Raw genomic sequence first — 13,975 nt, forward strand, 5'->3', positions numbered from 1 at the left:
AGGAGTGGTCTTCATAAAGGCCCTTCTTATCCCTATAATGTCTGTATGGAATAGGGATGACCCAGTCTCTGGCCAACTTAATGGCAGCCCATGATAGTGTAAACAAGCCCAAAGAAAACAAGGATAACTACCCACCAAGAGAGAGCCAAAATCACCAAGCTGCCAAACCAGGAACTCAATTAAGTAAGCATAATTTTAAAATGATTAAGGTTTAGGTGCTTGTGTTACAATTTGAAAATCCAAACCAATACACATGTCTGCAGTGAACATAAAATATTCTCAAAGTAACCTGTGCAGTATTAAAAAGGATATTTATCACATTTAGAGATCTAAATATTTTATTGTAACTGGTATTACTTTTGTACAAAGTGGAAATAAGTCTCATGGACTGGGAAGAATTACTTGGCCTGTAAAAGATACACAAATATTTATGGTCCACAAACAAAAAATGGCAGAGGGGAATGTAAAACCAAGATGTGTTATCTATATGTACTGACACTCCACGATGAATGTGATCATTATGTAGAGCAAACATCTACTAATAAACAATAAAAATTTTTAAACTAAAAGCAGAATAAAAAAATTTATGCTCCAGAGCATGATTTCAAATCATTCCAACTGATGAACATTCCTGTACATAGCAGATTTAACAGAAACAGGCAACGCACTAGTATTTATTGACATAAAAATATCACCCATATTCTCACTCTGTCTTGTCCTCTTGGTCTATTGCATAAGTCAGGAATTTCCTCACAACAAAAGAAGAAGCATCCAAGACCTTATAATCAACTATAACCCTCCCTTGGTTCTCATTAATAGATGCTGAGTTTTGACATTTATCACCATTGGAAATTCTCCGGGAAGTCTTTAAGATTTGTGCTCCAAATCTTCTGAAGGTTGTTCTGAATCTTTTTTGCATGCAATATTCCCTCCATTGGTTTCCCACAGTATAAAATCTAAAAAGAGGAATGACAATGAACACAGTTATTATAATCAATCACTGGAAAATGGCATATTTTGGTGGCACTATGGATACAGAGGAAATGAATACTCAAATGTATCTTCTGAGTCGAAGTATTTCATGCTGTTGTCACTCTTCCAGTGTTAAGATGACGTAGTGGCAGTACTTTGCAGGAAAAGGGATATCAATCAGAAATGGGAGTCAGACATGGTAGTGCATGCCTGTAATCTCAGCACACTAGGAGGTTGAAGAAGGAGGATCCCAAGATGGTGCTCAACCTGAACATTTGAGGGAATGAGCAAGCTGCCTCTCAAAAGAAAAATGAAAGAACATTTAAAAAGCTGTAACTCAGTGTGAAAGCCCCAGGGTTCAATCTCCAGTCCCACTAAAAGAAAGAAAGAAAGAAAGAGAAAGAAAGAAAGAAAGAAAGAAAGAAAGAAAGAAAGAAAGAAAGAAAGAAAAGAAAGAAAGAAAACAACTGAAAGTGAACCAACCAAAGTTCTTGTTTAACATACAACATCTTACACTAATAATTTGCTACTAAACATAGGTAAATATTAATATGTACAAAATTAACACTGTGTATATATACCAACCTCCTCCATGAATATAATAATTTTGTACTGCAAACAGGTACTAATAAAAATTGAAAAATAAATCATCATTTGCTGTAGCCACCCAGCTATATCTGGGAAAGCCATGAAGATTCTAATTAATATGCAGTCCAGATTGAACACATGTTAGTTGTTTGTGCTTAGACAAGTGCATTGGCACTCCTATGCCCAAGTTTCTATACTTTAATACATGGGATAAAGGTACTGTACTTTTGTAAGGTTTAATACAAGGATTAAATGAGTTAGTAAATTTCTTTTGACTCTAAGGAACTAGAGGCATAACTATTTGTATACCAACAATTATTTTAGAAAGGACATTTAATCCCATAGTGATTTGGAAGGTTAAACATGAGGGAAAGAGCGCATGTTTGAACTGACATGGTGAATACAATTTACTTTCCAAGCTCTTCAGGTGGGATGTCCAAAGCAATCAAGGAAAAAAAGCACAAAGATTGTGACTTCCCTGCTAGTGCAACTCTCAGGACACAGCAAGTTTATGGCTGTAGTATCAGAGAGGACAGGGTTCAAATGCTCGCTCCAATATTTGCTATCAACATATTGGTCAATTGTTCAACCTTTTGGCCTTGTGATTTCTTACCTATAAATCATCAGATTGTGATATATGTTAAACATAACAAAGCATATGAGATACTCATCACAATATATCAATATGAATATTTCAAAAAATGAATACTCAATAATTAGTAGGATGTGGTAGTAGTGGAATTTAAGACCTCTCTCCCATTCTATGATAGCACTTGTGCTGTGAGAATGTTTTTTCCTCTTTTATTTTCTAGAAAAATAATTTGAGCAAATATTCTAATCTAGTAAAATTTCTAGCCTGGCACCTGGCATATAGCAGCTGCTCAATAAATTTTGGTTGTTTTACACATGGCAATAATGTACTCTGATGATCAAGCTTATCATCAAAATACCCATACATTCTTCCTCCTACTATTCTCTGAAGAATAAACTATGTCGATTAATTTTATGATAATTACTACATTTGCAGATTAAACACAACATCCTCAGTTCTACCCAAGACCCTTGTCACATTTGTTCTTTTAATTAGCATTATAGATACTGAACTTGGAAGTTGATAAGATTCTGAAAGCAATAGTAATTCAATGGAGTGTGGATCAGAGGCAGGGGTGGCCAAGATAAACATCTCTAACCAAATAACAAACATTATCCTGAGCATTTTCCAGCTATCTCATTTTGCAGTGCCTCACAAAATGGAGCCGAGACCATGCTTTTCTCATTTACAGATAAGGAAATTGAGAATTTGAGAAGCTAGCTGATACATGATGACATGTAAAAGGTGAGGTGTGAATCAAGACTGAGTCAAAGACTTCTGCAGCAAACTATATGGTATGCAGGACGCACTGTTACAGCATAAAGTCCTTATATAAATGTTCTCATTGTAGTAGTGGGAACTTTAGTGTCTTTTCTAACATTATAGGAGTGGGAAAGAATTGAGCAAGAATTGGTTAGTTAAATGTTTCTATGAGGCTATGAAAACTATGGCATGAATAATCATCAAATTGTATAGGTTACATATCTAGAAACCTATAAAAAATTAAGAGAAAAACTTTACCTAAGTCATAATCAAGAAAGTATGGGTATTGTCCTCATAAAACAAGTTGAAAAGATAAAGTCTTTCATAACTGAGGTCTGTACAGTTATGAACCACTAGAATTTTCTATTCCTCTCATACTTAGAGCAGAGAGCCCAGACCTACCTAGTAGGGGTGGGAGGAGGATTTTAGAGAATGAAAAGACAACTTACACCATGGAAAATGCAATGATTGTGTCAATTTGAGAACCTCAGAAGCTTAAATATGCTGGCTCAGCAATTTTACACCTTGGATATAAAGGACTCACACTAGGGCAGCTGGGTCACTTGTACAGTGTAAAGGAGAAGTGGGGAAGGATTCGTTTCTGTTTGGAGGAGCTCCTGTCTCTGCTGTCAGTTTGGTTGTCATCTCCAGACTCTTCTGCCTCCCTTGAAGATTCTCAGCATTCTATTGCCAACCCTCTGGCCTCCTGATACAGACTTTCACAGGACACCTCAGGGAGCTCCAGGCCTTGGACTAAATCCTTCAGCCTCCAGGTGCAGATGCCCTCTGTACACTTCTTCCTCTGACTCTGTGGGTGACCATCCTAAGCTGATCTTATAATTTCTTATAGATTTATATATCTTGTGTTACATCACTGTCTCTAGTAAAACACTGAGAGTAAAATGTGAGGTTATCTCAAGAAAGGGACTAATTCCTTATGTACTAAAGGCCCACTGTGCACCAGGTTATAGCAGGTTGTTTGTGTGGTGTATATTGTAAGTTCCCATAACTTATAAGAAGGACTTCATGCTCATTTTATAGATCAGAAAACTGAGATTCATAAATGACAAATATCATGCCTAAAATCAGTAAATAGAAAATATGAGTTTAAACTTGTGTTTCTAATGTTTAATTCTGTGTTGATTCCATCTAAAGAGCATTGGTTTAGATTATCAACCTCTACTATGTTCCTATCAGTAGAGGTTAAATATTTTAGATATCTGTGGAGGTTGAGAGATCTAATCTTTACTGATAGGAACACAGTAGAGGTTAGATTTTTTTATGTTTGAAAAATGGTAGGTCAAGTAAAATTAGTTTTCTCAGTGGAGGACTTATCCGTAGCTTTGATAAATTTCAAAAGAACAACGTAACCTTTATCATTTTTGGGGGCAGAATATGTTTATTGAGGGCAATTTCTTTAGACTAGTGTCATGAATTACAAGTGAAGGAGAGCACTAACTATACACTGTATTTTCCTGGAAAAATTAAACTGCCACAGAAAATGAAGGCCAGCAATGCCTTGCCACTGGCCCAACAGCAAGAGATGAAGTACTTTCTCAAGCAGAAGAGGAGAGTGCTTGGGGTAGGAATAGCTTTTTCCTCAGTTCTTCATGAAGAAACTATGATTTCATTTCTTTCAGTCCTTATGCTTCAAACTAGCACTCTACTTGATAGTCACAGGGACAAATATCTTAAAAGTTATTTTTTTAACTCTCAGACAATGCTGTGTTGGTGAGTATAGGGGGAAATGAGAAATAACTTTTAGTAATGTGGGCATAAATTTACATGACATTTTAAAGAGCAAGCTGTCAGTTTCCAACTGATTTCCTACGTAAGTTCTTGCTAACAAACATAAGGAAATTTATACTACAAATGTGTAAGTATCCTCATTACACAATATTTGAAACAGTGAAAACATCTGAAAGACTAACACATACTTAGCAAAAGGCAAAAACTACAGATTCATTCATATATTGGATCTGATATGTCAATAAAATAACAAAGCATCTCTATTTAAATCAATCTCTAAATTCCAAAAGATCAAGTTTAAATATTATTGTATCTTTTATATAATTTTAAATTATGCAAGATATTACATATTATATAGACACCTGACTATAGGAAAAGTATAAAAATATACTTCTTAATAAAATGTATAAATTGTATATTTACATAATTTTGCATGAAACTGATGGTCACTATATCAAACAGGTTCTAATTAGGAAAGGAAAACAATGAAAAAAGAAAATAATAAACTTTAATTGTATGAGTTTCATTGCTTAAAGCCAAGTATACCTAAAGAAAAAAATTATGAAATAATTATGTAACAGTCTGTAGGTGATATATGCCTCTATGACATGCTTTTTTGTGTGTGTGTGTGTGTTAGTCAATAGTCTTAATAGCAAGGTTTTTTGAACTTAAAAAAGATCCTTCCAAGATAACTCAATGGTGCCTGAATAAAATTACAATGTTAAAAATGAGCAACTAAAAACTTCTTTCTTATTCTTTTTTATTAGTATATATTTTCAGTACTCTCCTTCTTATTATGTATTGATATTTTACTCCATAAATATGATAAGATATATTTCACATTTACTTTCTAAAGAATTACAAAAGAGACATTGTTCTAGTTCATTTGGGCAGCTACAATAAAATCCCACAGGCTGTGCAAGCTTATAAAGAACAGAATTTTATTTCTTTTCTAGAGGCTGAGATGCACAAAACCAAAGTGCAGCAGAGCTGGTGCCCTGTTTGTGTAGAGCCTCACATAAAGGAATCAGGGAAGCTCTATGGGCTCCCTTCTAAAAAGGGACTAATTTCTGCCTTCATCATCCGATCACCCCCCAAAGTAATCCTGCCTTCTACCAGCATCACACTGATGATGAGGTTTAAAGCTAAGAATTCAGACCATAGCAAACACACACTATACACTAGATTGAGTAATGGAAAAAATTTTAATATACCTTACAATAGATGAGATATGTTTGATATTATAAAATACTTTAAGTTGCTACTAGATTGAGGAACTATTCAGAAATTGTCCCAAGATTGTATTTTTGATCACTGCAGTATATAGCTTCACATTTTATTGGATACTTTTTCATTTTATCACCGTTTTGTAAAGTTTATTGTAAGTACTTTGCCTGACAAGATTACCTCAATAATTTATTTATTCTACTGGTAATGGGCTTTTCTTTCGTAGTTTTACAAAGCTGATCACATTTTCTAAACTATTGGCTCTGTATCCTATTCTCAACCCAGCAATTTCTTATTTATTGGGTTTGAATTGAAGTTATAGCCCTAGATACATCATTGCTAGCTTTAAAAACAAAAGATCGATAAAAGCTCAGCTGTCAGCACCATTGTGAAATCTGTCCCTTATCTATCAGGCTGCGGTACATACCAGCACAGTATGTAATTACAATTTTTCATAGCTTTACAAACTTTCTCTGACATCAACATGATTATTTTCTGGGAAGCTATAACTTTAAACAATTCCCTGAACTTCAAACTACATGAATCAGCACCTTGGATTCAAGATGTGAAATGTCAGCAAATCATCTTTTAAAAATGAGTGTTTCCTGGAACACTTGATTTTTTAAAAAAAAGTCATGGTGTTCTCCAAAATTTTCACAAACCTGTTTAGGTTTGTTTATTTATTTAAATCACAGTCTCCTATTAAGGAGATTTCTAAAATCTCATAGTACTAAGAGTAGCCAGAAAAAATAACACATACCTACTTAAGAAAATGTAAAGCTCAAGTTGCAAAACAATAAAAAAATATTCAATTATAAAATCAGGGTTTTTTTCTAAAGGGCTAACTCACCTGTTTTAATGAAAAACATTTCATTTTTTTGAGACAATTTCTCACTATGTAGTTCAAGCTAGCCTTGAACTTATGTGAGGCCCAGTTTAGCCTCAAACTTGAAGTAATCTGCCTGTCTCGGCCTCTCAGGTGCTGGGATTACAGGCATGCACCAAGATGTCCAGCTGAAAAATCTTTCTAATGAATTAAAAACCAGTGTAACTTTCAATACAAGTTTCAAATTGATCTGGCTTTCTCTTCTATGCCAAATCTAAACATAATCTTTTGACATTCTGATAAAATCACAGTAGTCAATGGTTTTTAAATTCTTCAGAAGAATGTGATACACTGTTCTGCTTTTTGCTGTATTACACGTGTTTGGAATAGACCAACTCTCCCATTGGCAAATAAGGAAAAAAGAAGTAGAAATACTAAAACATTTAAAAGTATATATGCTTAGGCACTGAAAACCAGTATAGGGCATAACTGCAACTGGATTCCAAAAAAATTGAAGGAAGTGATCCTGATGTTGAAGGGGTGCTTTTATCTGGCAGCATTTGTCAGTTTAGCCTGGCAGCCTATAAGTCAATAATTGAAGCAGAAGGTTCCACCAAGGAGCCTACAACCATAGGAAAGGTACCAAACACCAAAACTGTACCACAAATATTGGCTAGCAACAAACATGAGATAAGTTCAAGGGGCTAGGAGACAAAAGTTAGAATTAAGAGGCTGCCATAACAAAATGCTCAGGTAAACAGCTCAGGCTTCCAAGTAACATGTCTACAGGGTACAGTAAAGAAGATAGGGTGAGGGTCAGGAAAGGCTCCTTAGCAAAGTACCAGTTCAGCATGCTAAGGACCTTGGTTTCTATCCCCAGAACATCATTTGCCCCCCACTCTTCATAAACCAACAGGCAAAACCAAAAAAGCCCTTAGGTTAAGCAGAAATACATTAACATTCCTAAAGAGTAAAAGGCAGTTCAGACTAGCTTTTCCTTTTAAAGATGGCATGTCACTGGGCAGACTGGGTGCTAAGAACAATCATCATGGGGTCCAGCACTCAAGAAAGATGAGGCAGGAAAACTGCAAGTTTAAACCCAGTCTGGACAACTCAGCAACTTACAGCTCTCAAGTTTAAGTCCTTTATCATTTTTTCTTACTTATAATTAAAGATTATTTTTCCTATAAGCTCCTAATTCCATTTTATCTTCCATTTCTACTAAAGCAAAGACCCATGACTGAGCAGGTACTTTTTAGAAATGGAAAAATCTGACCAGGACTGCTTTTGAGATAGGAGATTAGGGCACACCAAAATCCATCACCTGTTAACTAGGAGATCCCATACACATGCACGGGACAGTTCCCACAACCCTGTACATGGACTTCTCTTGAGAACTAGAGCAGGTTTTCATTAGGATAGCCTAGGTTTGGTGTTCACCTGAGGCATGGGATCCAAGCACTGCCTCTCAGGACCCAGATGTAGAAGTTCTCCTGGGTTTCCTAGAGATTTAGACAATATAAATAAAAGGCAGCTGTGAGGAGGCAGAGCTAAGGCAGCTTTCCACAACAGCACATCCTCTATTTCACATATGCAGTGTGTACTTTTATCCTTGCTCTTACCTTCTTTTGCTGTTTACTCTGCCCAAGCTGGTTTTGCAGATCCAGTTTCTCTCCCAATCTTCACTTCCATTTTCTCAAATAAACTTTGGATTGCTTTTTGCTTATTTGATTTACTTCTTTGTTTGAGACAAAAACCTGCAATCCAACTCCAGAAGGAGAGGCAAGCAATCTTGAACTTCATAACATTTGGTTGATGTCCTGGTCACTTTTCTCTCATTGTTAAGATGTAAATACCTGGTGCCCAAAATTAAGGGAGGAAAGGTTCATTTAGCTCACAGTTTGTAAAAGTTTCAATTCAAAATCTATTGGCTCCAAGGCACAGTGGCATGTCAGAGGGACAAAGCAACAAGAGAAAAAGAGAAGAGCAACCTCTTTTCTTCCTTTATACCACAGGCAGGGCTACCTGCCCCAGGGTGGTTGTAACCCTCACATCTCCATCCCAGCACTAGATAATGAACCAATCATAAACTGTAGATACACCCACTTCCAAAAAGGCCACCACTCCATGGTTGTATGAGTCTTGAGGGGATATCCAGACACAAACCATAATAGTTGGGAAGCCACTTTTTAGAAGAAAGCTATCTGGGAGGAGCAAAGATGGTGGATAGATAACAACTGGCTACAAAGGCTCCCTGAGATAGTCAATTTAGAATTCAACATAATACAGAGTGGGAAGCTCCAAACAGAGGGAGATGAATTATCTTGTTCCAAGAAGAAATTAAGGTGAGAAGAACCAACCAAACATACAGCCCTATTAGTGCTATTATTGGAATAGCTAAAGGTTCAGTGTTTCCGCTGCAGCAGGTGACTTGCTGACCATCTGAGGTCCTGCCACAACTTGCTGAGATCCTGCCGTGACTTGCTGAGCCATTTGAGGTCCCGCCACTTCGACTCACTGGAAGCACAGTTACATTGATTGAGTTTGAGGGTCAGCGAGTGGAAATGGAGAGCTGAGTTGGCAGGGAGCCTACATCAACCTGTGGTGAATGACAGGAGTGGAGCCATTCCATAGAAAGAGGGCCTCCAGCAGATGATATTCTGGGGCTGGACAGGACTGGCAAGTACAAGGGGCAGCAGTGACTTCAGCAGTCAATTGCTCCCTTCTCAAAAGAGATTGGTGGAGTAAGCTAGGCCTGGGTCACACACCTGGCTGAGACCCAATAGGTTATCCAAAATCAAGTCCCTACAGTGGTGGTGCACACTAACCACACTAACCCAGTAAAGCCTCAGAAGTTTGACTGACCTGGAGGGGAGGTGGTGCAAAGTAATACAGTGCAGGCCACAGCAACTTGACTGACCTGGAGGGAAGGGACCATCACAAGCTGCCTCTGTCTGCAACTCACTAGCACATGGCAGTGGGAATGGTCATCTAGCCAGCATGCATCAGAAGAATTGTAACCAACAAAATAAGAAACTGGGGCCTCCTGGAAGAAGCAAAAAAGATGGGAAGAGGAAGCAACAACAAAAAGTCCCCAGGTTCCAACCCTGAGAATATTGACCCAGGACAGGTAAATACAAAGGAAAATGAGAACAGCAAACATTCAATATCAGACACAGTGCCAGTGGACATAAAGAGATATATTTGGGACCTCATACACAAGTTCAAAAGTGAAATATTTAGCCAAGTAATGCAAGATATAAGAAGATTAATAAAAGATATATTAAGCACCCCTCAAGCAGACATAGATGGAATAAGGGAGGAGCCCAAACAAAGGAGAGAGAGAACCATTTGATGAAAAAATATAAAAAATATTGAATACATGAAGCAGATTCAAAGAGATCACCAGGAAATGAAAAACTCTATGGAAAGATGGCAAATCAGCTTGAAAGAAATGAAGGATAGATTATCCAAATGGGAGGACAATTTTGCAATGTGGAAGTATGAAAGGAAAAACTTTTTAAAAATAACAAGGAAACAAGCAGTAACAATACAAAGGCTAGAAGATGAGAAGAGGGTCTATAACTTGAGAATAAAGAATGTGAATGAAGAAGCTGGGGTACAAAAAAAGGAACTACAAAGGTTATTCACAGAAATAACTAAGGAAAACTTCCAAACATAGGAAAAGGAAATGGTATTTAGATATATGAGGCATACAGAACTCCAGCCACCTACAACCAAAACAGTGCTTCTCCCAGGCATATAATAATCAAGATCCCAGAGACTCAATATAAGAACAGAATATTAAAAGCTGTTAGATACAAGAAACAGATAAGTATAAGTATAAAGGAAGGCCCATCAGAATAACTGCAGACTTCTCCACACAAGCCATCAAGTCAAGAAGAGCCTGGAGCAAAATATTCTAAGCTCTGAAAGAAAATAACCTCCAGCCCAGATTTATACACCCTGCTAAGCTGTATCTAGAAATTACTAGAGAAACTAGATGCTTCTAAGACAAAGGAACTTGGGAAATTCACAACCACCAATCCTACTCTACAGAGAATACTGTGGGGCATTCTAGAGAGAGAGAAAAGTACTAGGACTCCAGGAACAGTGGCAGAGAGGCCTAAATGAATGGAGCAGAAAACAGAATGAAGTAGATAAGCAGACAACTGATGGCAAAAAAAGAGCATTACAGAAATGAGGTAGAGAAGATTTTATTCAAAGCTAGTATGATTGATGGTATCAAGTCTGAGAGTATAGGCAACTACACTGAGATGACAAGACTCTACGATACACATTCTGGTTTGATAACTGCTGGTTATTGAAGTTCTATACTATATACTAAGTTGTGTTTTTATTAATACTGTCATGTATTGATATATTCAATTATACTATGTCTGATGATTTAACCACTTCTATTGGAGATAACAAGAGACAACACAGGAACCATGGTAGAACTCTTTGTACAATGGCTTTATATGTTTTTTTTTTCATTTCATGTGTTTATACAAATGTTTTGTTTTGTCATGCTTTGTTTTGTTTCTCCCACTAATATAGAAAGGATAGAAATACATGTTAAGACTCACGCATGTGTAGAATCTATAAACAGTTTATGAGGACTGATCTTATGACACATGATGAAATGAACAGATACTTTGAAGAAAAAGGGACACTAAAATACCCAGTGCTGATCCTGGAGTGTCATAATGTGAAATCTAGCAACAAATTCTTTGATCTGAGTGATATTAGCTTGCTTGGGTTTATTGAATCTCAACATAATTGAAGATAGGGATAACTGCATGTATGTTTAAGTGTATAGGATTGATAATCATATTCCTAAGTTTTTGTTGGATAGTTGAACAGAACTGGTTGCAATCTCACTGTTTGAATTCCCACTTTATATGCTCCAATTTAATATCTTGAACAACTATTTGTGAGAAGACAGTCTGGAATCATTAACTAGTGATTTTTTATTGTTTATTTTTTTTCTTTGAAATTATGTATTATTTATACCCATTTTCTGTTTTGTTTAGTTTTTCTTTAAATTAAATTTTAAAAAAAGACATTACAGTACCCAGTGCTCATCATGGAGTGTCATGATGTGAAATCCAGCAATACTATTATCCTTTGTTCAGAATGATTTTAACCTACTTTAGTTTGTTTATTCTAAACATAAATGAAGATATGGATAACTGTATGTATGGTTAAGTGTATAGGATTGACAACCATGTTACTAAGTTTTTGTTGGATAGTTGAACAGAACTCTTTGTAGTCTCGCTGTTTGAATTCCTACTTTACATGTTCCTTTTTTGTATCCTGAACAACTCTTTGTAAAACGACAATATGTAAACATCAACTAGTGATTTCTGTTTATTTTTTTCTCTGAACGTATGAATTATTTCTCCCTATTTTCTGTTTTGTTTAGCCTTTCTTTAAATAAAATTTTTTAAAAAAGAAGCAAGCTACCTGATAACAGTTGGGCTTTGTGTTTCCTCAGGGGAAAACATTTGATATTCCTAAATTGTTTTATTGTATATGTTTTCACACCAAACTAGAGGCCTTGTGCAATAAGGCAAAGGCTAAAATGTATAAGGTTTAGACTGGCCATGTCTGCATTTTGATATAATAAAAAATGCTCCCAAACAAAAAGCAAGTTCTTTCAAAAATAACTAAAATCATTGATAAATTTAAGGCAGGAAAGAAAGGTTTCATAAAGCAGGAGCACAGATTGGTTGGGCACAACACTCTACACCATTAAGATGTAAATTTCTTGCCTTTTCTCTTAAATCTTATAAAACACAATAATAGGTTTAGGAATTGCTTAGGGTCATGAAAAGGGAAATCAGATCAACATTCTAACTCTCTGGTAATCTAAATAAAAGAAACACAATCTTATTTTAATGTTTGTGTACAAGTGTGTATTGTCTGTTGTGTCTGGATATTTATGTTTGTATAATGTTTAAAAGTAACAAATTAATTTAGAATACAAACTCAAATATCCTTTTAGTTCACATGATCAAAGTAAATACTTGACAAATAAGTTAAATATATTGGTAAGATAAAACAAGAGTATTTTCAGGACCATCAACCAACATTTGTCATGTTGCTAGCCAATCAGGATTATATTTTTAGTGCTCGAAATGTAATATGTAAGGTTGTCTATGTCTGTATCTAAAGTGTAACAATTTTGGATTCAAAAAAAATTCTTTGACAAAAGAAATAAAAAATTTACTGTTTTAGTCTGATGTCTTGGATTTTGTAACTAACCTAGATTTAAATGTTAGAAATAAACTGGTTGGGTATAAATGAGATTGGTGGTTATAAATATATGTGTTATAAGAATATCTAACTTGCTTACAATTAACATAAGTACTTGAAAATCATTTGTGAAGCTTAATTTGAGTATTTTTGGCTTCTTAAAATCACTAAAAGATTATGTATTTGAGCTTATTAGATGTATTGATATGAAACAATTTGTGATATAGTATCAAAACGATCCTTCAATAAATTTGAGAATAACTATTCTAAGTATCAAGAAATGAAGATTTTCACCTAGTAACTTCATCTATTATAGTTTGCTAAGATACAGAATACAAGCTTTGAAATTAAATCTTAAAAATAGCCTCTTTAATCAATAACATGGGAAAAACTGGCTATGCAAATGCAGGAAACTGAGGCTGGACCCATATCTCTCACCACGTACTAAATTAAAAATGAATCAAAGTCTAAGTATTAAAATATAAACAACCACCTGGAAAATAAAGTAGGTAAAACTCTTGAAGTCATGGATGTAGGCAAGTACTTTCTGATGAGAATCTCAGTTGCATAAAAAATAATACCAAGATCAACAAATGCAATTATATAAATCCTGCACAGCAAAGGAATTAACACAGTGAAAAGACCACTTACAAAACAGGAAAAAATCTTCCAGCTATTCCTCAGACAAAGGATTAATATCTTAACACACAAAGACATCTAAAAAATTAGATCATCAAAAAAAAAAACAATCAAAAATTGAGTGAGTGAAATGAACACATAGTTTTAAAAAGAAGTACAAAAGACCAGTAAATAAAGAACAAAATGTTTGACACCCCTGGCTATTAGATAAATACCAAAAATCCCTAAGTTTTCATCTTATTCCAGAAAAATGGCAATCATCAAGAAATCAAAAATAACACATGTTGATCTAGATGTGCCAGAAAGGGAATCCTTTTATGTTGTTGGTGGGAATATAAACTAGTACAACCATTATGGAA

General features: G+C 35.4%; 1 long non-coding RNA gene across 2 annotated transcripts in view; it reads right to left on the reverse strand.

Annotated features, from left to right (window-relative positions):
* Nucleotides 1-341: 341 nt before the first annotated feature.
* The window catches only part of LOC134478429 (uncharacterized), a 43,779-nt gene continuing 30,145 nt past the window's right edge, over nt 342-13,975 (reverse strand). For both annotated transcript variants that reach the window (XR_010051047.1, XR_010051046.1), the window contains 2 exons: nt 8,339-8,572; nt 342-956 (listed from right to left, as the gene is read on the reverse strand). This is a non-coding gene — a long non-coding RNA (uncharacterized LOC134478429). The remainder of the gene's footprint in view (nt 957-8,338; nt 8,573-13,975) is intronic.

This window comes from Cavia porcellus, unplaced genomic scaffold (assembly GCF_034190915.1).
Source record: "Cavia porcellus strain 051 isolate PalLab524CR breed Dunkin Hartley unplaced genomic scaffold, mCavPor4.1 scaffold_13, whole genome shotgun sequence".
NCBI lineage: Eukaryota > Metazoa > Chordata > Mammalia > Rodentia > Caviidae > Cavia > Cavia porcellus.